Source organism: Cavia porcellus, unplaced genomic scaffold (genome assembly GCF_034190915.1).
Source record: "Cavia porcellus strain 051 isolate PalLab524CR breed Dunkin Hartley unplaced genomic scaffold, mCavPor4.1 scaffold_23, whole genome shotgun sequence".
Classification (NCBI taxonomy): domain Eukaryota; kingdom Metazoa; phylum Chordata; class Mammalia; order Rodentia; family Caviidae; genus Cavia; species Cavia porcellus.
In genome coordinates this window covers 2,374,876-2,399,091 of record NW_026947506.1, presented here as the reverse complement: position 1 = coordinate 2,399,091, position 24,216 = coordinate 2,374,876, and the positions used below count along the sequence as shown (strand labels likewise).

General features: G+C 41.7%; 1 long non-coding RNA gene across 1 annotated transcript; it reads right to left on the bottom strand.

Moving 5' to 3' along the window:
- Window positions 1-3,199: 3,199 nt before the first annotated feature.
- LOC134472302 (uncharacterized) lies at window positions 3,200-22,546 on the bottom strand. The gene is made up of 4 exons (XR_010042143.1): window positions 22,266-22,546; window positions 17,176-17,302; window positions 4,806-4,865; window positions 3,200-3,848 (listed from the first exon to the last, which is right to left on the bottom strand). It is a non-coding gene; the product is annotated as an uncharacterized LOC134472302 (long non-coding RNA).
- Between the last annotated feature and the right edge of the window lie 1,670 nt (window positions 22,547-24,216).

Genomic DNA, 24,216 nt, shown 5'->3' with positions numbered 1-24,216 from the left:
CCTTTTACAGATGACACTACAATCTCTGATGGAACAGTAACCATGCTGATATAAGATTCAATTTTAATGTTCCCTTTAGAGATTTCACTAATACATTGAGGTTTCTGTCTTTTTGCACACTAATGCTGTTATGAAACAATTGGTCCTTTGCCAACATTATAAATGAAAAATATGCTTCATGGTATTTTAATGATTGAATTTTAACTTTTCATATAGAAAAGATTTAAAACACAAAAGCTGCTTAGAAACTACTGGGAATGCCAACATACTCCTTACAAAACTCTCCAAAAGCAACACTATATGAACACAGGACATTTACTGATACCATAAAATTAACATTAATACAAAACCACAGCTTACATACTTCCCAGCATCTCCCTGGTGACCCTACAAGTGTGCTTTGATATAAGACTAAATTCCAGATCAGGCATTCACTTGGAAGCCTGGAAGAGTCCTGTAGCTTCCCACCACCCCCTCTTAACTTCCACGTTGTTGGAGGTGGCTGGGCATTTATTCTGCATAGTCTTTCTATGTTTGTGCACCCGACGCTTCTCCGTGACTATGTCTGTGCTAAGAATACCACAGAAGTGAAGGCATGCACTTTACAGTAGGGTGTACACTGCACAGGCTGCAGATTCCTTCTATCCTGACCATGTCTAGCTGGATCATGCTTGGGGAGTAGTGGGCATGTTCTTTGTGGTGCTGTAATTCCCCTTGGTGATTACTGAGCATCTTCTGAGAAGCACTTCAGAGCTATGCTCATACTTTTGATGACTCCTTCGCCACACCAATTTTAGCATTTGTCAACAAAGATGAGTGCTATACATTAAGAACTGATGATCAACTTAATGCCAGCTGAATTAAATCACCATGGTGCTGAGCGTAGATGTCCCAACTGAGGAAAGTTGCCAGCATAAATGGAGATATGTAGAAGGAGAAGAGAGGGTGTTGTTGCATTGAGGCATTGTGGGTTCTCCTAAGAGTTGCTGTTTGAGCCGTTGGTTCTCCTGGAGAAGCTCTGGTCCACACATTGAGCATTGCTTTCTGGCTCCAGAGGGAAAGACATGTGCCACTTGGTCTCCAGGATGAACTCATCATGCTGGCTTCCTGGCATGTACCCACCCGACTGTGCTTATCATTGGAGGAGCTCGAGGCCTCTCTGTCACTGAGGATGGCCATGGTGCCTTTCAGGACAGTCCTGGTCTTTGTTATGAATGTGACTTCTCGGCTCCAGCGTAGAACCCTCATCCCACCAGCACAGCTCCTTCACCCTGTTGACATGGGCTTTCTAGCTTCCACCACTGAACTTTGGGCCTTCCTGGCACAGATCCATAAAAGAGACTGGCGTGAGTCCCTCTTGTGGGCTCTGGACCTCCAGTTGGACTCGTGGAAGGCATTGTCCTGAGCTCTGGAACTTCATCTGGACTCAGGTGGGACGTTGCTGTGGGATTCAGGCCCTTGACTAAATATTCTATGTCTTTGGTGTTGTGCATAGATTTCTTGCATTTTCTTGTGTTAACTCCAGCTGAGCATTACAAAAATAATATTATAAACTCCATGTCCTGATTCTAATTGTCCTCTGCACAATCCCTAACTACAACAATGAATCATGATTTTTCTATGTTCACTGTTCCTTCAACATTAATTTGAATTCAATGTTAGAATTCTATGCTGGGGAAGAGTTTGCCCTTCCCTTTGCATTTATTTATTTATTGGTTATTTATAGATCTATTGATTAATCCGTATGACACTGTACCAGTGAAGTCATATAGTCCTGTAGTCTATGGTCAGTAATTCATTTTTGCCTTATGCATTTTGCTCAGGAACTCCCCTGTTTGGCAAGGGCCCTTCTTTTCTACAGTCCTTGTGGACTTCAGTAAAACGCCCTCACTTGAACACTTCCTTTGTTTTTCCTGTATTGTCACCAAGATTAAGCCACAAGAATTTTGCTATCAGTGAAACATTTAAATTTCTGACCATTTTTTATTTAGTTGTTCATATTTCTCTTCAATTAGTGTTTTTCACAACTTGATATTGAAAGTTTTGCACTATGTCTTGTAAAATGTTTTGCAGCTTATGATTTATATTTTGATTTTATTTTTTCACGCATGAGTATTTTGTTAGAGTGGTTTTTATTTATTCTTGGTTTTATTTATTCTTATTTATTCTTAGTCACTATTATGTAGGGCTTTCCCACTGCTGTATTATAAAATAGCTTAACAGGTATAATATCCTTTTCCTTTAAGCACATTTAGGTAATTTTTTCAATATTTACATCTTTTATTCATTTAAAGTTTTTCTTAGTGTGTGAAGTAAGGTATGAATACTTTTAATTCTTTAAAATGACTATTTTGTACTCAAAATCCACATTTACTGTATATAATTATCATTTCTGCAAATATCTAAAATTCTGTTTACCTAACAGCAACATTTTGCATGTATTTGACTGTATATTTCCCACAAATGTATATTCATTTACCCCAGTATTTAATTTTGTGTTGTCTTGCAATACACTTAATATACAACATATACATTCGAATATCCTTTTCTTACTATTTTTCAAGTTTTTCTTGTTCATCTTTATGTATGAAATTTAGATCATGCTTGGTACCTTAAGAAATCAAATCTGTCCACCACAATCACAATAAGCTACAGGAAACTGATGCTTGGATAAACAGGAAGCCACCCACTCTAGACCACAACATCAGTCCCAGACAGTCGGGTCATTCTTGGAGTACTTCAGAACTGTTCTTAACTGTTTTGCATATTCAGACAGTACATTTTATTTAGTTTAGTAAGAATCAGTTTATCATTGATTCCATGATTTCATATGGGATGTTTTATTGTTGTGCTTCTTTGTTGCCTTTTTAGATAAAAAGCTGCTGATTTCTGGATTAATTCCACGTGCTTTCTGGATTAATTCCACATGCTAGGGCTGGAGGGCAGCTCAGCGGTGAGGCCATTGCTGGACACACACAGTGCCCTCAGCATAAGTGGGTGAACACACACAGCTTATTACTGTAACCGCTTTTAACAGTGAATCTTTGATTGGCTAAGTATGAATTCCCATCAGTGGCAAATACTGAAAACTGAGATTATCTTTCTCATGCTCACGTCTCATTTCTTTTTCTTTCCTGAGATAAAACAAACAAACAAAAATTCTGGATTTGGTCGTTTGGACGGGAGGTAGCATTATCCCCAAAACATTTTCCACACCAAGGACTCCAATGTGTTTTGTTTGTGTTAAGTCAGCTGACTTTCGTGAGATTTCTTAGCACAATTTTCCTTTTTTCTTGACTTTTCAACTTCTTTTAGAGAGTCAAACAAATAGTCTCTTATTAATTCTTTCATTTCCAGCAGGCTTGGTGAGTTATTTCTGATTACTTACTAATTTACATATTTGTGCTGTTCTGTTCCTTCATTGTCTAGTTTATTAGTTTGCTCAAATAAAGTGTTTAATTTATCAGTTCTTCCACTTGGTTATTTGTAATTGATCGCATTCTGCTTTTATCTTTATTAAATCCGTCCTCGGGCTGTTTGTTGCTGTCTGCGTTCCAATGAAACTTCAGGCCATCATCTCGTTTCTGTGATGAACAGCGCCACAGCTAATATTCTCACAGCTATTAGAATCCGAGTTGAGATTTTTATCTTAGATTGTCTCAGAACCTCTTTTTGCAATTTTGCACTTCCTAGGCACTTTTTAGTAACTTGTTTTGCTGTGACTTTCCTGTCCCAGTTTGAGTGCCCAAGAATGCAGGCACCAGGGTTCTGTCTTAGAACACTCTGAGGCTCGGCTCACGGCTCATTGGGTCACACTGATGAATGTGCTGTGTGGATTCTATTCACTGCTGTCAATAAACAAAGAACAAGGTATTTTAAGATTTTATAGGAACTTCCAACTTATTTTGTTAAATTCTAGAATATACTCACTATGCTTTATGTCAAGATGTCCAGGAAGACGAAGCACTGTTAGGAGGGGTTTGGAAGGAGGTTGGGGTGAGGGAGGATGCGATATGCATCAGTGGACCATGGCCGGTGGGAGTTTATAGCTACATGAGAGGCTGGAGGGGCAGCCTGGACAGAGGAGGTGGCTCCCGGGGGAGAGGGGTGCCTGCAATGGAATGGAATGGTCCACTCCTTCCTTCTCCAGTGATCGCTCCCTCTCTCTCTCTCTCTCTCTCTCTCTCTCTCTCTCTCTCTCTCTCTGTCTCTCCCTTCCTCCAACTGCCATACCAGGGATCTGCAGAGATCAGCAGGTTGGCAGACAACTTACTTTTTACCAACAGAATTTTTAAATCATCCGTGAATATTATGCATCTCTCCTTATTTGGAATTTGTTTCATCTTTCATAATGGAAGTTTCTTTTTGGTTTAGATGTTTTCATTTAGTTCCTATTTATTTTCTGTTAAATCTTAGCTATTAATGTTATATATGTATAATTAAAGTTCATACATTTTACATGGAAAATGAAATGATGCATTACTATCATAACATTTCAGTTTTTTCTCATTCCCTATACATTCAGATATACATACCTGAAATTGTTACACGGAATGCCTCTCTATGGTTTTTAAAGTAAAGACATTATTAAATTTATCCCAATTAATCATCCTTTAGGTTATTCAAAACATTTTGCAGTTAGAAACAACGTAAGCAGGCACAAACGTTTTTGTGCGCGGATACACAAATGCATATGCCTGCGTACACACGGAGAATGACAATTTAATTGCAAAGACTCATTTCTGTTAAAAAGATTACTTCTCGGGATGCATCTTTTAAATTGACAGTATTTATAACATTATTACCTGGTTCTGCGCTGTCTCCAAGAAACACTGTTTTCAACCTGTGTACACACGGCCCTGCTCCTGCCAAACAAATAATTCGAGAATCAAACCATGAACATGCAAACTGCTGGCCCCGTCCCACCTCTCAGGTTACTCCTCAGCTGAACTATGGTAGGGTGGGGGAATGGGGTGCTGGACATAACACAGAGGGCGCTCTGTGGGGCACTTCTATGACACCTGAGACCTGCATTTTTAGGGAGCTGCCTGTTGTGAGGCTGTGGCAAGGCTGTTTGCATCAGGAATCGGCATTCACAACACCTCCCCCAAGGAAAGAGCCTTCAAAAGTGCCTGCATCCCATCGGCTTTCATAAAAGGAACAAAACAAGACATCACAACAGCTAATGCTGATTTAGTATCATCTTGTTTTGAAGTCCCATCAAATTGTTGTTTTTCTGTCTCCATTGCTTTTATCATGTTGTATTTTATTGGATTTTATTATATGTGATAGCATAAACAAAATTTTTTATAGGCAAAGAGATAATATAGAAACCATTGTTCGTTTTCTGTTAGCTGGTTCTAAATCCCTTGTAATACTTTCATCCTCTTGAATGTCTGAAATGTCTTGATATGTTTGATGCTACAGTATACGAAGTTATACTCAAAGATTTCAAGGAAAGAGACACTATGATTTAACTACTATTAAATCAGGTTATCTTGTGGTGAAACACTATGTCCCTTAAATGGTTCTGTTCTGACCTGTATTGTTATATCATCTTTTATCTCAATCTCACCCTTTTCTAAAAATTTATTTATTTTATTATTATTATTTTTAATTAAGGGAAAATTTTTTTTAAACATAGCAGGATATATTTTAGTAACTTTTTTGATTTCCTATTAACTCAATTTGAAGCCCTGTATGGCTCTCACCATCTTGTTTTGACTGATTTTACTCTAGTCTGTTCTGTTTGATATTATCAATTTTGAGGATACAGGCAACTACTTTGAAAGCAATAAGATTCACTATGATGCTCACTCTGGTTTGAATATTATTTTCTTTTAAAGTTCAGTAATATCTCCAATGTTTAGGTTTTATTGGTTTTGTTCTGTACTGTCTAGTTCAATTTTACTATACCTGATGATATGGGCGATTCTTTTTAAGGTAGCAAGAGGCATTATGGTAACCATTGTTGATTTCCTTGTATTCTGTTTTTACATCCTGTACTATGTCCATCCTTTGTTTTGACTGACTGCTTTGTTTTGTCATGCTTGGTCTTATTCTCTTCCAAAAAAAAACAAGTAATAAAAACTGTGGGAGTAATAAAACCCAAAATGTGTAAATGTTATTGTAAAAAAGAGGAAAAGAAAGTGCTCTAAAGGACACAATTGGAAGTGTGTTTAGGTGTTTAAAATAGATAACCATATTACTAAGTTTTTGTTGGATCATTGAACACAACTGTTTGCAGTCTCACTGTTTGAGTGTCCACTTTGTATGCTTAATTTTGTAACTTGATCAATTATTTCTAAGATGACAATATGTAATCTATTAACTAGTGATTTCCTACTATTTATTTTTTTTTGAAATTCTGTATTACTTGTACCCTTTTACTGTTTTGTTTTGTTTTTTCTTTAAATAAAAAAAGTCCCAATTTGTCAGTGGAAGCCGGCACTGTTTTCCGATGTTGTCACTGTCATTATGGATTTTCTTTTCTCTATTATGTTGCTGTGTTTGTAATTTTTCTGCTTTCATCGTCTCTTCTTGTAATTAGAAAAGGGCACTGCAGTACAAATGCCATATGTGAAAGGCAGACTTTAGAAACAAAGGTGGACAGGTGAACCACTAAAGCTCCATTCTGACCCCTGTGCCAACTCCTCCAGTCAGGAAGGATGAACTGCTGGACCAAGGAGGGGCTGCTTGCCCTAAACATCTGCACCGGTTGGAGCTACTTTGGGGTCAGGAATTACAAACACTTCCAGTTGAGTAAGCTCAGGATAATACCTGTCATCTGCAGTTAACCAGTGACAGCAAGCACCGGAAATAGAATCTTTAGAGTTGGATGGAATCTGAATCTGTCTCAAACTGGCCAGGAAGCTATTGCTTGGACACCAGAAAGAGGTCATGGGTCAGCTTCTCTGGTGGCTGTTTGCTCAAGCTGCATAGGCAGCGCCCGAGAAAGAGGGCTTTTAGAAGTGGACAGAAGCAATAATGCGGAATTTCAGTGATCAGGTGATATAGGAGTTCAAAACATTTCAGGAGCTTGTTCGGTGGGAGCCAGAGGGTGCAGTGGGTATTTCTCAGAGCTTCCTAAGGATGCCCTGAGCAATCATCTCCTGTCTTATACAAGGTGTGATCAAAATATACAGGGAATGCTTAAATGTTTTAGAGACAATTACCATAAAGGATACATTCCCTTCATGTAGACACACTTCTCCATCATTCTCACCACCTTCCGAAGCAGTTCTGGAGGCACTCTCTCACAAGTGTCTTTACAAAATGTGATCAAACATCAGTGAATTGCCTTCCGATGGAAAGGCAGCCCGGTGAAAGCATTCTGTAAAAGCATTCCAGCGTGTTCTTATCCACTGTATTCACTGGCACTGGCGCCATGTGACTTGTGCCCCTCCCCCAAAGTCAAGATGACCATAAAAGTAAACATTTTGAGTTGATTCAGGACATGGAGGCAGCCACACAGCACAACTCAGCACTCTCACAGAAGACTTCAGAACTGCTTCAGGAGGCAGTGAGGTGGAATATTTAAAGAGATTAATGGCAAAGTATCTTACAGCAGTATTTTTAAATTTAAATATTCTCAGTACTTTTAGACCACGCCTCATACTTAATATACCATGCACGGAGGGCCACGCTCGTGAATGAGCACATGCAGGGTAGAATCAGACCTGGCCCAGACCTGGAACTAGCGACTGCTGAAGGACAGAGGTTTGCTGGCCCTGAGCTGTGCAAACCACAGAAAGCAGCAAACTTCAGGCCTCTGCGTGGCAGCCTGCCAGGCTGTAACTCTGGGGGCTGCTGCCTCTGCTCACTGAAACCCACGTGCACAGAAGCCATAAGACCCAGAAAGTTCCAGAGAGGAGAGGACTCAGCCTGGAGCTTCCAACCCACCTCAGCTACAGACCCGTTGCACAGCCTGGGGTCATCTGTGGAGACAGAGCGATGGGAGTCTCTCAGACGCTTTTGGGAGCCTATGTTTCACAGACTTCCATTTCACGAGCAGTCACAAATTTAACAAAGGTGCTTCAGCCTCCCTACTCAACCTTGGAAGCTCCAATCAGTGTCTTCCCAAGTCTGGCTGCTGTCACTTTTAGGAATTTTTCTGTTGTTTCCAAATCGATGCGCATGTGATTCCTCGAAACCAAGTGTTTTTCTCCACCTTGTTCTTGAAATGACTCCTCTGAAATAATAGGATGCCCACTCTGGTTCCCGCACCAGAGTTGGACAAGGGGGTGGATGCAAAGCATTTGTTAAAAGAATGCACGTTGAGGGAAAATCTGTCTCAGTGAGGAATACAAAAGGAAAGGACAGGATTTGAACAGGGTTACTGTGACGGGTAGCCTAGAACGTCTGGGTCTCCTGCGAGCTCTGGGGCGGCTGGTTTCCCCCAGAGGAGAGAGCCACATGCTCAGCAGAGCTGCCTCCCTGCGAGATCCCTCCTAGGCAAAGCGAGGTCATACATGGGGAAAGTGCTTCAGAGAAAGAGGACAATTTTGAGTCCTAGTGACACACATATAAGGTAGTCCACAGAGGCCAGGCTCTGGCTGCAGGTGGGCCTATGTTTCCTCTATTTCCCCTGACCTTTGCCCTAAGTGCTGTGAGAAGCACTTATAAGAAAAATTGCTGTACACAGAAAGAAGGAACAGCAACCAAGCTTGGGCGCAATGTAGATTTCTGATTACTCTGGCACAAAGATTTTCAAAGTCACTTCTTTGGCTGTAGCTCGGAAGTTCTGATTGCTGTAAAGACCTGCATTTTGAAATTGGTATTTCAGAAACTTAGGTATTTTCTCAAAGAATACCCTGCAATGAAACCAAATTCTGCTTTTCAGAGATTCATTACATCTTGGTTATCAATAGTAATAATAATAATAAGGTCCTTTCACAGCATTTTTCAAGAAATGAGTTGTTATGTTTTCACCAGACATCTCAAAGCAGTTACAAAAAAGAATAGGACAAACCAATAAAGGATAGGACAAACGTAATTCCGATTTTGCTAGACAGCCTGTGTTTCTAAAGACAGACCTGAAGCTCTGGACTAAAAGAAGATGAATCGGCTTGCTCAGATATCTATTGGTTGCTAAAAAGAAAATTCACATGGATTCACGGGATGGTGCCCTGTTTCACTTACATTCACTGATGAGGGATTCAGAGAATTGGCTCCGTTTCTATGCAGTCAGCATTTCCCCCACATTTAAAAGAAAATCTTTATGAGCTTGGCAAATACTCTTTTTAGGTAATAAAAGAAAAATATCCTAAAGCAAAGAAACACCTTAACTGTGTGACTTTCCCCGTAGGACACACCTCATGTGCTCAGTGCAGAATTTCAGAGGGAGCAATCTCAGAGTCAGGAAGTGGGATTCTTGAAGTGTTACCCTTTAAATTACCAATCTCTGCACATAATTTCCAAATAGAATTCTTCCCTTATGACTTTTTCTCCAGTCTAATAATTCATCAGCTCTGGGCATGGTCGTTTCTTCCTTAGGCACACGCACAATTTTATGTCTGCAGACGGCTCCAACAGCCACGTTGGGAGAGCAGGGAAGGGGCCATAATTGCCCTTTGGTGAGTTTCCACCGTGAAGAGATGAAAGAGGTTCGAGTTAAACACGCTAAGTGTGGCTCTGGGCGCCCTCCCCGCGCACGCATCCCACCGGAGACTGGAGATGAGCTTTTTCCTACAGTCTGGAGGTGCCCTGCTTTCCAATAGAGCCACAACGCTTTGAAGACTTCCCTCAAGTTAGGGGGAGACCTGTCCTCATGGGCAATCCCCGAGGTCCATTTTCTAATCAGGGTGCCCTTTCGATGCTGTTGGGTGAATCCCTTTTGAATGTTATCTGTGTCACAGGATCCTTTAGGAGGCCACTAACCCCTGTCCCCAAGGGTCTCCTCGCCTCAGTTACCACATCCCCATTACTTCTGAGAGCGTGTCAGCTTCTTAGCGGGGCCAACGAGGAGTGAATGTCTCCGCCCTGTCCAGTTAAACACCCCAGGAGCTTCACTGGGCAGTATCGGACACTAGTGCTTGCTTCTCTCAGCAGGGCTGGTAGTTGCTTGGACTTTTAACCAGCACTTTTAACCAGCACTTTTGCTGGTTAAAAGATAATTAAAATTTTAAAACCTGCTTCATAAAGTATAAATATAGGAATTAAAAGGAAGTGGACTGGAAGATCCACACAGAGGAAGATCACAAAATGACCCTTTCTATGCCTTACCTCAACAGATAACAACGCACAACAAGCAATTTGGGAGGGGGGGCACCCACTGTCCAAGTATCACAAGAAAAGGCATAAGAGTAATTTTGTTTTATATCCTTTCAATTATTTCTGGCTTTTCTTTTGCTGGTGTGATTACACATTGATGCCACCCCAAAATAGAAAGAGACTGGGCAAATATCTATCTCAACTGCAAATGCTCATATCCATTTAACCATAAATTCTATGTCTAGCAAATTTATTCTCTGTTTCAAATAAGTGCAAAGAGAATCACAGCAAGTGTATACATCATGGCATTTTTTCAAGAACAAAAGATAGGTATAACCTCAATAGACAACCAGTGTCAGAAAATACAAGCTATCCATGCAACATGATACTTTGCAGCCATGGAAAAAGGAAAGGTTTTTTCATACTAATGTGCAGTATTGTTAAGACATAAGAGCATCAGTTTTAAAGCTTAGAGGTTAAGACCGGACATGGAACAAGAAAAATTAACCTCTCTGCAAACATGTTTTATATGTGAAATGTGAAATAATATTGCCTCCCTCCTAGGTATGAGGATTACGTGGATGAACTCTTGGGAAGCACTTAGACTAGATCCTGACGCACGGGTCTGCGCTGTGTAAATGCTAGCTATTGTGATCTCCTGAGATGAATTGCTAAATGAAAGAAATAAAAGATAGTGTGAATGCTTCTTTTGTATAAAACTGTAAACATAAGTGGTTCTTTTGCTTATGTCTTTATATATTTAGGTTTTACAGGTACCATTACTCTTTGGTGCTTATGGGGGAAATGACTCAGTGCTAGAGGGAGAGACTTCCACTGTGTCTTCATTTATGGCTTAAAAATCAGGAGCAAGTTTGATTTCTTATCTGTTCAAGCGAAACAGATAAAAATAAATTAGGAAGGCTCCTTGCAGCAAAACTATAAAAAGATACTCGCTATTGTGATTTTCGTTCTTTGCATGAGACTGTCACATCGTTTGACTGGAATAAGCGCTAAGGACAGTCCACGTTAGAGAACACGCTTTTTACTTAACAACGATCAGCTCTCTCAGGCCCAGGCTAAATACATTCACCGTGAGTCTTTAAACACTACTTTCTGTTGGATTTGTTTACCTATCTGGGCTACATTGTAATTAAAAGGTATACATACTCTTCCATCAACACGATTATACATACTTCTTAAATTTTTATAACAGCTTTAAGTTCCTTTTTTGATATTTCAATAATTTTCTCAATCAAGCAAGATAATCAAGGCATCCATGAATTCCAGGACCAAACGAAAAACTTTCAAGTCAACCTTAACTGTTGTAGTCCAGTGTTATACAGGAACAGATTTAATACAAGACATAATTCACAGGATTATTTTATAATATTCACCCAAACTGTGAAATGCAGAAGAATGCAAAAGATCTGTTCATGTGCTAGAATCCCAAAGAATCCAGCTGAGGGCCTGGATCCCACAGCAATGTCCTGCACGAGTCCAGCTGAAGACCTAGCACCCACAGCAATGTCCCATGCGAGTCTATCAAGGACCTGCCCTGGGAAGGCCCAAAGGACAGCGGTGGGAGCTAGAAAGTCTGCTCCAGGGGGTGAAGGAGCTGTGCCAGCAGGCGAGGGGTCTGCAGTGGAGCCAGGAAGTGACGCTCTAGGTAAGGACCAGAGCTCCCCCAAAGAGAGCCGCAGCCATCCTCAGTGACGGCGAGGACCCGAGCTCCTCTGACGATAAGCACAACTGTGTTCATATCAGGGAACCAGCGTGACGAGCTCCTCCAGGAGAATCCACAGACCACTTTCCCCTTCAGGAATCCTCAGATGGGCCCTCCACACCCAGCATCATGCTGATTCATTCAGCTGGGTGTTACAAGGGGACCGTTCATTAACCTTCCACACTGATATTTTCAAAAAAATTTTTTTCTCAAAATAACTTATCTAAAAATGTTTTAGTATTTGCTTTATAGATTCTTTTACTTTATTGAAATTCAGATGAAATTAACAGCTTTGTAATACTGAGATACTGAGGAAAGACTGGACACATAGGTGACAGATTGACAGATAATAGGCATATTCATGTATATGTTGTGTTTTTATTTAAATATCTTGGTTGATATTTTACAGTGTGAAATAATCATGAATCAAGATGCAGTTGGAGGTCAGGCATGTAACCCACATAATTACAGGTGCAGGCCTGTAATTCTGGCACTTGGGAGGCTGAGGAAGGAGGGGGTGCTGATTTCCAGGCCAGTCTTTGCTCTGAAGTGAGACTCTCCAAAAACTAAAAATAAATAACGATGCAATCAGAAAAACAATAGAAAACAATCGTGTGTAGACTTAACCAGCTTCCACAAATAATAACGAGACAAAAGGTCTTCACGGCATTTGTGCAGCATCACAAGTGCTGACCTCGGGTGCTGACCTCGAGGCAGCTCTTTCTAGATTATTTCTGTCGGCCCAGGAGACCTACCTCTCGCCTCATGCCTCCCTAAATGTTGGAAAGCATGAATTTGTTCTAATTTCCTGTAAAATTCACATTTCAAGTACTTGTAAAGGTAAAATCACATATCACTAACCTTTTAGGATTGCTGGGGTTTTCTGTGTCTTTTAGAATCATAACTGGAGAGTCATCTTGGATGTTGGGGCACCAACTTGTCACCTGCTTATGCAGCTGACTGCCATTTCATGCTAAGGATGTTCCACAGGATGTTTAATATTTGACCTAGAAGATATCTTAGTTGTTTTTAGTGTTTTGCTGTTCTCAGTAAAGCTACTAAATTGTTGTGTACAGTTTTTTGGGTGAATATAGATTTTCATTTCTCTGGAATAACTGCCCAGGAGTGCAGTTCCTCGATGCTGCTGGGCAGGTGCACACCTGTAACCCTAGCACTGGGAAGGCTGAGGCGGGAGGATTACTGTGAGGCCAATTTGGGCTATATAGTGAACTCAAGGACAACCTGAATTACACAGTAAGACCCTGTTTAAAAACCAGAAAAGAAATAAAAGAAACTGGCACACCAAACACCTTTTACCCTTCAACCTCATAGAACACTTCCATTAGTTGTAAAGGGATTTTGTTTCATGCATGCAATATGTTGGCATGTATATAATATTATACCGTATTTTATTATGGATTATAATATAGATTACTTGTAGCTTTCTATGTAGCCAATGATGTTATACATAAGTGGGAAAAGTTTTTCTCACTTAAATTGTATGCTTGTGTTTCATGGTCTTGTCTTATTGCATGGGCTAGAATTACAACTACATTGATAAAGAGAACAGACATGTTTGAATTATTCTCAGCCTTAGGTGGAAAAATTCATGGTTTTAACATTAACTATAATTTCAATTATATCTTTTGGTTCATACTCTATGAACTTGGAAAAAATTCCTCTATTTCTGTATTTCTGAGAGGGTTTAGAGTAAGTGTTGAATATTGTCAAAAACTTTTTTTGCTTTAATTGATATTATCTTGGGCTTTAGTATTTTATCTTAGTAATATCATGGATTACACTGATCAATTTTCACATATTGAAGCACCCTTAAATGTATAAAATAGGCCACAGGTGGTCATCATATAAATTCTTTTTATATATTGCTGAATTCTATTTGCTAAAATTTTGTTAAAGATTTTTCCACATCTACTCTTGCAAAATATTGTGTGTGTGTGTGTGTGTGTGTGTGTGTGTGTGTGTGTGTGTGTTGAATTGGTCTTGTTTTGGTATAGGTCTAATAATAGGACTATTCTAAGTATTTTAGTGCTGTTTGCTTGTTTGTTTTGAGACAGGCTCTCACTATGTAGTTCGGCCTGGCCATGAACTCACTGTATAATCTGGCTGGCCTTGAACTCATGAGGGTCCTCCTGCCTCAGCTTCCCCAGTGCTGGGATTAACTGTGTATTTTAAGTTGGATGTATTGTAGTAGTCTGTGAGCACTGTTTCCTTTCCTTTCTCTTCCCTCCCCCTCCTCCCTTCCCCTCCCGTTTCTCCTCTCCTCTCCTCTGGATTCCCCTTCCTACCTTTCTTTTATTTCTTTTTTCTTTTTCAGTACTAGAAACTGGACTCCCTGTCTCACTTATGCTAAGGAAACACTCTGTCACTGAGTTACCTCTTTAAGTCTAGTTTGTGTTTTGGAAGACTTAATTTGATACATTTTATTTATTTTAAGTGCACAAGTACAGAGTTGTTTGAGCATTCCTCTATTACCCTTTCCACATTGTGGCTCCTTCCTGGCATTAAGAATTGGTGGAAGTTTCTCTTTGCCATTTCTAGAGGATTGCTGATTATTAATTTTCCAAAATGGCTCATTGTGTCAATGATTCTCTCTATTGTGCTCCTATTTTTGGTGTTTTTTGTTTTGTTTTGTTTTGTTCCATTTTTCTGTTTTTTATAAATTTCATTTCTTCCTGTTCATCTTTTATTTTCTGCCTTCTGCTTGCTTTGGGTTTGTGTTCTCTTCCCAAGTTCTTGTTTCCAGAGCTCATCTGTTTTTTGCTTCCCAGTTCTGGACATGGAGCTCAAGGATATTTTAGGCAAACCTTTTGTGCAAGCTTTCTACCACTGAACTGCATGTAAATTCTGAAATTTTACCTATTAGAATGTGAGGTTTTTCTCTGTTTTTAATGTGTAGATCTAGTGTTGTAAACTTCACTTTCATTGTTCCTTTAATTGTGCCTCACAAATTTCAATGGATTTCTTCCCTTTGTTTCATTTTGTATTTTTTAAAATTTGAGATGTCCTTCTTGATGCATGGATTAGTTAGAACTATGTTGTTTTCACACGTCTGGGTATTTTCTCATTTTTGCTATGTATTTCTACTTTATTTCCCTGTGTTCAGACAACACACATTATATGATTTCAGTGGTGTTAAGTTTGCCGCACGAAGCTTCAGGACCTCACCTACCTTAGGTCGCTCTTCTATGGGCACTTGAACATTAACTTGGCTACCTTTGGGCAGTAATCAATAAATTTCATTAAATGCCACTGATTGATGGTTTTGTGAGTTTTCCTGTGTCCTTGATGATTTCCTGTAAGTTGTTCTGTAGCTGTTGAGAGAAATGTGCTGAACTTTTCAGCTATCATTATGAGCTTGTTCCTTTTTTCAGCTCTGTTTTCTCTGTATATTTTGCAGTTTTATTTATTAATGGGGGCATACACATGCAGGACAATTCTGTCTCCCGGGAGACTGAGGCGTTTCATTACAGAACACCCCCTTCTGTCCCAGGCAAACACTTTTGCACTGACACCTACTCGGTCTGTCATTATTAGACACCCACTCCGTCAGGAGTCTCTGACTAGTGTTTCCAGGGTATGTATTTGTCCCACAGCTGTTTAAATCTCTCCACACTGCTAGATTTCTCATTCTCAGACAGAATATATTTTGTTCATGATTTTTATCCTGCTTCAGCAAAGTTTGTCTTTTAATTGGGATACTTAGGTCCCTTCATGGAACACTGGCACATCGAAACTTACATCTACCATTTTATGTATTTGCTCTCTCGGTCATTTGTGTTTTTAACAATTTACCTTTCAGTCATTAATCATTTATTTCATTTTTCCTGATTCCTTGAGACTTTCATGTGTCTTTCTGTAGCAGCGTGGCTGGTGTTTTACTGAGTGCCCAGAATTTGCCATCCACGTCTGCAATTACCTTTGTTGTATCAGAGTTAAACACAGAAAACTCACCTCCCCTTTCACTTTTCTTCCCCATTTATAGCACTGTAGTCTTAAAAATTTCACCTGTTGATACAGGCAATTCTTTTTAAGATAGCAAGAGGCATTATGGTAACCATTGTTGATCACTTTGTATTCTGTTTTTACAGTATGTATTATGTCCATTCTTTTGATTTGACTGACTCTGTTTTGTTATGTTTCATTTGGTTTTATTCTCTTAAAAAATAATAAGAACTGTGGGAATGATAAAACTCAAAATGTGTAATTGTCATTGTAAAAAAGAGGAAAAGAAAGTGCTCTAAAGGACATAACTGCGTGTATATTTAAGTGTATAAGATAGACAATGATATTACTGAGTTTTGTTGGATCATTGAACAGAACTGTTTGCAGTCTCACTGTTTGAATGTCCACTTTATATGCTTTAATTTTGTAACTTGAACAACTATTTATAAGATGACAATATGTAATCTATTAATTAGTGATTTCCTACTGTTCATTTTTTCTGAAATTCTGTATAACTTGTACTCTTTTCTGTTTTTTTTCTCCTTAAATAAAATGTTTTAAAAATTTCATCTGTGTGTACTTGCATCATCAGAGAGCATTTTTCTTTACCTGCCAAGTAAAATTTAGACACTGCAGAAAAGCCTGCTGTGCTGTTCACCGCTTTGCTTGTCATGTCCTTTCCTCCCTCCTGACCCCTCGCATCCAGATTCTCTCTCCCTTTCCTGTTGTAGTTGTAGAGCTCTCATTTGGCCGTTCTTTCATGATAGTCATGCTGGCAATACATTCTCTTACTTTTTATTTGCTTTTAACTATGAATGTCTTGATTTCTCTTTTAATCTTGCAGTATACTTTTTCTGGATATAAATGTCTAGCTTGCCATGTTTTCTTTTTGCTTCCTGTGCTTAACAAGTATCTTTCTGTTACTTAATAACAATATATTCCAATTCTCCAGGTCCTGTGGTTTCTCTGGAGAAATTAGTTTTTATTTTAATTGTTTAACTATCATAGTTAAGGTGTCACTTTCCTAACTGTTAATACTTTTTTCTTTGTGTGTAAGTTAGTTGTGTGTTAAGTTAGTATTTTAATTATGATTGTCAGGTATGTGTTTGAGTTTATCCTGATGGTATTTTGCTTGTATTTTTTGTCTGATAATGGTTTTTGTTTGTTTGTTTGTTGTTTTCTGGGGGTTTTGCCACTATTTCTCCCAGTTATTTTATATTCTCACCCTCTCTCTTTGAAAATTTGGAAACAAATTTAAAATTTTGTTACAAACTCACCAGTCTTTGAGGCTCTCTGTGTATTCTTCAGTGTATTTTCTCACAGTTGGATGGATTTGATAAATACTAGTATTTTGGTGGAAACCGCTGAGTTCCACGACCTCCCCACTGATAGAATTTTGGTGCGCTGAAAAGATAAAAAGTATGAAATATAAATGACCTTTATTTTAAGAATGTCAGGAGAGACCCCCTGACCCTCTGGGGTCTGGCATTGTCTCCACGGGCTGGCATTCTCTCTGGCAGACACGTGGAGTGGGGGCATACATGTAGCTCAGGTTTGGGGTGGTGCCTAAGGGGCATTAGTGGTGCACAGGCAGCCCATTGGTATTCATTTCATGCCACAGGTAAGTTCCTAGGGGCGGGGAAGATAGAGCCCCTTGGTTCCGCCTTCAAGGCTTTACCAGCTACAGTGTCCCAAGTGGGACAAAATTCTTTCACCCACCCTGTCCTGTTTTGCTGTTGAGGCAGTCTGCTGACTTTTGGTTTCTTTTTTTTTTTTGGAGGGAGTGGAGTATTTTGCTTTTCTAATTCCAAGACTCTCATTTGGTTTCTCTTTATGTCTTCTGTTTCTTTACAGACACTGCAATTTCTTTGCTGAGACCTGTTTATTTCAGTTGTTTCCAAGGTGTTTATACTTGCCATTAAAACATCTTATCATAACTGCTTTTTCCAAACTCTGTAAGAGTTCTAGCACCTCTGACATCTGCTTTGGCATTTTTTGACTGTCTTTTTCAACAACTTGAGATTTTCTCAGTTGTCAAAATGAGTGGTTTACAATGTAACCTAGACGTCCTGTTGGGAAGGGATTCTGATATTATTCCAATCTCGCACAAACAGAGATGTTGATATGGCTTTTCTTTAGCATCCTGGCATGGGGGAAAAGTGTGCCAACTCATTACTCACTTATTTCCTGTTTGTGTTTTATTCCATTGCATTGGAGACACTGCAGGTGAATATTGAAATATTGTAACACTGATATTTTCCTGTGATTTAAATAGTCGGACACTTCTTCACTGCTGCTCCATTCCCCAGCCTCAGGAACTCGCAGCCAGCTGCTGTCCTTGGGGAAGACCCACCCTGGTGGCTCATGTGACATGGACTGCTCTTGTCGCTTTATTTGGGGCACAGTTTAGTAGTTCTGTTTCAGCACATTCTCAGTCTCTCCTTAATTCTTGACATTCTGCACTCTTTGTTGACAAAGGCCGCTGGCAATTCTGTGCCTGCAAACTCTCCACAGCAGCCACCTTCGCACCCGTTCTTATCAAGATCCTGCCCGCAAGCCCTGCCCCTCGCTCCCTGCCACAAAGGTGCCTTCATTTACTTTGCAAGTCTTTTTGCTCAGTTTAGCATTGATGTGTTAACCAGTGTACATGCGAAACTCACTGACTTCTTTATATGCAAGGAAATAAAAGAAAAGCAACCAAAAGTAGCAACATAGAAAATACACAGAAAGTAGCCCAAGGAGAGAAGAAGGTTTCAGGGCTGCCAACATTGACTTCTGTGAGTTGTGCCTGCCTCTGCTGCCTGAGCTGAGACCTGACCAGACAGCCGCACACGCTGTAAACCCCACTTTAAATTCCTCTAAGTGCGGAGACTGTAGGCGTCTCTGTGGCCTCCGGGGGAAGGCGCCATTGAGCAGGTGGACACCTACCTGCTCAGTGCAGTGGGAGTGGCCACGGAAGCAGCGTCACGGATGGGGTCCAGCACTGGGAGCTGGTCCAGGGCTGCAGCCTGGGCTTCAGGGAGCGATCAGCACCTGGACTGCAGCCCGGAAGTGGGAAGTGCCCTGGCCTCCGCCTTGGTGCAGGTGTGTCAACACTGGCCTTTTCCAGAGTGGAAGTAACCAGTAAGACGGGGGCTGAGCCAGAAACCTGGCTGGAGTTGTGTGGGTGAGGGTGTGGAGCGGGGAAAGGGGTTCATCCTTTTCCTTTTTTAAAATGTTTATCAGCGTGTTCGCAGTATAGAATGATTCCATTTTTCTCACAGAGTACATGTACAAAACACACATTAAATTTTTTTAAAAGTTTTTTCATATTTCTTTAATTTTGTTGGTACCTGTTAGTCACGCATAATGATTGCATTCGTCAGAGGGGATTTGTAGTGTTCTTGACACAGTTTGTTCCTTGTTTCCTATCCCCCACCTTTCCTTCAGCCCCTCTTCCCCTCCTTATGTAAGAAAGGAAGGAAAATGTGGAAATGAGAGGAGTTCATCCTTACGTGGCCACGCCTGCCGCGTGAACTCTCCAGGCCTTCCAAGGCAATCAGATCCTCAGGGATGCAGACCTGCAATTCCAGCCCCACTGCTCTGAGATCTCCAGCAGAATCTGTGAATTCTAGCCCTTCGTTTACACATCTGTAGGATGCTCGTTGACCTCGGGCCTGCACTTCAGGGGCTGCACCACAGGCCACAGGCCCTGCATCACAGGTGCTGCACCTCGGGGCCACACCTCAGGGGCTGCACCACAAGGGGATGTAAAAGGGACCTGCATCACAGGAGCTGCCCCTCAGAGTGCAGAGTGCACATAGTGAGGACTCTTAACCACTGAGCCAACAACTTCCAGTGCCGGATGCTGCAGAATGGCGCTCAGGATATGGGCACCTGAGGCCTTTGTGCATGTTTGTTGTTAATTAAATCTGCTGCAGCCTTGCAGAGACTTAAGCAGGTTTTTCTGGTCATCATGAAGCTACAGTTCTGCTTCTGCACGGTTTACCATGCTCCCCACAGACAGGGCTCCATTAGTGAGCGAGGAAGAGGACACTGAGACACGCTAGGCTCTGCTGACAGAAGAAGAGGGCTCCGAGGGGCCCATGAGAGGATGCCCACGGTAGAGCAGATGCGGGAGCAGCAGTGCAGGCACAGGGCCCAGGGGCAGAAACAGACCGCAGAGCTTCAGGGAGACCCGGAGCAATCAGGGTGGGAGCCAGTCCCACACCAAATATAGACCTTTCTGTGCCTCAGTTTCCTCCTCCAGTAAGCTTGACAGTGACCACCGTACAGTTTTGCTGAGAGAATTAAAAGTCATTGTACTCACTTAGGTAACTGCCAAGGATGTGGTAAGTGGTCTCTTACACTAGTTATTGCTGATCTGATTTTCATTATACAAATTAGCCTTATGTGGAAGCAAAATGCACTCAACACGTAAATGCACACTAATACCAAAGCACATCGAGCCTTCTGAATTGCTGTGTATGGGGAAGGGAGTAGAAAATGGGGATAAAATGGAAGAAAGACATAATTATAACAATGGGTTATTAGTTCTAAATTAAGAGACACAACAAGTTCTAACAGAAATGATGGTGTCAACAACTAAAGCAGAGAAAGAGCAAATAAGAAACTTGTAGAGGGTTTTGCAGCTTAGATGACGTGAGCTGCAAAGGAAACATGGAGGCATCCCCTGACCTACAAGGCACACATCTCAAGATGCCCACTGGGCACTTGGAACCATGGATTGTACCCAAGCCTATCTCTACTGTGTCCTTCCCTACACATACATAGCTATGATGAAGTTTAATTTATAAATTATGGGAAATAGGAGATTAACAATAACATACTAGAAAGGACCATCTAACTAAAATATCATGGGAATGATGCTTCTCTTTTTCTCTCTCCCAAAATAGCTTATTGTGCTCTACACTGTACTCTCTGTTCTCTCTCATCATGATGATGAGAGCTGATCTAACACCTATGAGATGTGATGAAATCTACTGAGTGACAGGCATTGTGACCCACGGTTTATTAGGTCACTACAGAAGTTTTCCTTGAACATGCACATTATGGTAGCCAGCCTAATAACTCACACATGTACTGTGTGACTATTGGGAGGGTCAGGTATACAAAGCAGACACACTGAGTAAAGAGATGATCCATATCTCGAGGTGGGGGGTAGGGACTGGATGCATCATAGTACTTACTTTGAGCAGCTCCAAACTTCTAAATTGCTTGTTTCTAGAATTTTATGTTTAATATCTTCATACTACACTGGACTGTATTTAAAACTGTGCCAAGTGAAATTGTACATTAAGGGAGATACAAATGTGTTTCCCCTTTTAAAAAGGTTTAAACAGTAGGACTGAGCCTCCAATTGGTCAAAGATGCACACCTTTAACCACTGATATCAGCTGCCTTTGTTGTCTACCAAATGGACAATGACCCCTCTGTATAGCATCAGGGAGGTTAAAAATCCAACAGGCACGCATCAGGGGAGATCAGGTGCAGCAGCAGTTCTGAGCACCCTGGCTCAGTGTCTTCAGCTTACAAATGCAGTGATTAAAGCATCATGGTAAAGTCACTGTGCCAGGAAATAAAACACTCTTAGGCCCCAGCTCATGGCAGGTAACGTTAAATGTCAGTTTCTTTCCTCCTTCCCATTAGTCTCCAAAATCTAGACCTGTGATCCCTCAGGTGAAGAAGCCCTGGAGGACCTAGTGATACATACATAGCCCAACAAGTGCCAAGCTTTGGCTCATCAAAGTAGAGATATTTGTCACTGTTCCATTGCCACTGCCACACGGCGTCCCACATGAGTTGCGTTAGACCAATCAGACTGTAACGAAAAGAATCCTTAATCCAGCTCCAGAGTCAGAAGCATGAAATAGGAACAGGACGCAAAGGAAATAAACCGCACCACTGTTCTATTTCCCATGTGATTTTACAAGGTCATTAACTTCTTTAGTGGTGCTTACAATTTGTGACACAGGCATTCTGCACGCTTACTGGTCAAACTGCAAACACTGTCGTGCATATTTACAAGAAAACCTCCTGTTCGTGTAATGAGTCTGAGCAGTAAACCTGCAAGCTGTGATTCACTTCCCCGTGTTACTTTACCGGTGCACTTTCGAGGTTTGAAATACAGACAGCGTCTTCTTTTGCAAGGAAATATCCCCAGGAGAAAGGTGCGATCAGTGTGCCTGTGGAAGCCAATTGGGAACTCGGGCTCATAAAAGCGCTGGAGCCTGACCTTGCCGCCGTCCGCACTCTCGTGCAGCAGCTAAGTGAGACACGGTGTGACAGCAGCATAAACTATGCTCATCCCGCCATACTTCACGGATCTCAAAATCGCCAGCCAGTAAAGGGCAGCCTGTGCACCCACCTGGAGGATGGAACGGGGTGGAAATGGGGTGATCAGCTTCAGGAGCAGGGCCAGGGCTTCTCGGGGCCAAAGCCCAGACAGCACCCAGGAAGTGGAAGACAGAGGCTGGTGTGGCCAATCTAGTTCCACTGAGTCAGCCCCAGAGGCAAGGAGGACAGCCGTGGCTTTGGGGGCTCACGGTCTGGGGTCCGTATGATGTTCTGTTCACTTTTCACCTTCTGCAGTGATTATGCTCCCAGGCTTCCCAGAGGGGAAGCATGAAGCACACTGAAACATTTGCCTCCTATCCACTGATTATGTGCACGTGGGTTCCTCCCCCGGCCTGTGTTTCCATTTCTAGGGTTGGAGAACTGCAGACCCCGCCATCCCAGCCCCTAAACATCCAGGTGCATTTTTCCTTAGGCTTCTGTTGGATGCCGAGCTAACACACACTTCTGTTTTCTTTTGTGTTTATCTGGCTTACTGGTCTGATTTTTAACACCTGGATTTGCATGACAGATTTGAAGAGTTTGAGAGAAAACCTGTTTTCCTGCCCCATGACCGTGTCCTTCGAACACACCCCATTTTTCGTGATGTGTAAGAGTCCTCATCTACTGACCACACCCAGATTTCTCCAGAGTCACGCTCCAAAGGGACAGACGGCAACTAGGGCAGCCCCAGGCAGTGCGTTCCGGCTGTCCTGGGCACCTGGTCCCTGGGAGGCCTCACAGGCTGAGGACTGGCTCAGCAGGTGTGCGAGGTTTTAGGTTCCTCATTTCTAAGCACTTTCCCTGCCATGCCTAAGTTCCTGGTCTGTCAACAAGTCAATCAACAACTCCTTGAGCAGCAAGGGTCTAAAGGTGCTGAATAGGACATTTTCAGTCCCTCGCCCGGGGTCCTGTTCTTCTGACCCTACAGTGCAATGCAGGAGGTGTGTGAAGGTGAAGGGGAGGACACCAGCTTTTCATTCATTCCTTATTTTCTTTTATCCATATTTTCTGATCTCAGAAATATAAACCTCACAACTTGGATAAAATACCTCTCCATGTCCTTCGTTACTCAGGGCAACCCCGAAACCTTTTCTCGTAGGTAGCCAGCGGCCAGCTACACGCTTCCTGTCGATGGGTGACAATTATTTTTAAATGTCAAAGCTAACCTCTCCATCAGCCCCTTAGTCACCTTCCTGGTTGCTGGAACAAAATACCTGACACTTGGTACTCCAAGAAGGAGAGGTCCATTTTGGCTCACATTTCCGTCATACTGGCCCAGGTGCCAGGCAGGATGGCATGGTGGGCGGGAAGTGAGGAGCCAAGGGGATCATAAGCCCTACTGCCCTCCCACAGTGACCAGCCCCACTGACCAGTCCCCGCCCGGCAGCACCCTGAGCTCAGCAGCAGCGGGCCCACTCACACAGACCTGCCCAGGCCATCAGTCCAGTCCCCAAAGCCCTGCCCATGATCACATGAGGCTTTGGGGGGCTTCTAGATACAAACCAAACCCCCCTCTTCCACCCTCCTGGCTCCAAGGAATGCCAGTTCCACTTGACCAAACGCCCCAGACTGAAATCATGAAGCTGTTTGTTTCCCTCAAAAGTTTCCAGGTCTTGTTTTTCACAATGAGGCCTAAGTCTCGCAGAGAACTCAGACAAAAAGCCTGACAAGCATCTGTTAAATGTTTTAGACTATTAGCGAAAAGCCAAACTGTGCTCAGTTTAGTGCATTCTGTGTGCAGCTAGGAGAACCGCCCTGATGTGATGGGGAATGAAATCTATTTTAGTTGCTCAGCATAATAACTTTGTTTTTCAGTTCTAAATGCTTTGCACATCAGCGGAGATAATTAGAAATGATTTTTCCTATAAACACATGAAATCATCTCTGAGATTGAGCGTTTACCTGAACAGAGTTAATTCACACGCACTATTGTGTGGGTGTTTTGCTTACTCCTAACTGGGGTAACAGAACAGCGATCACAG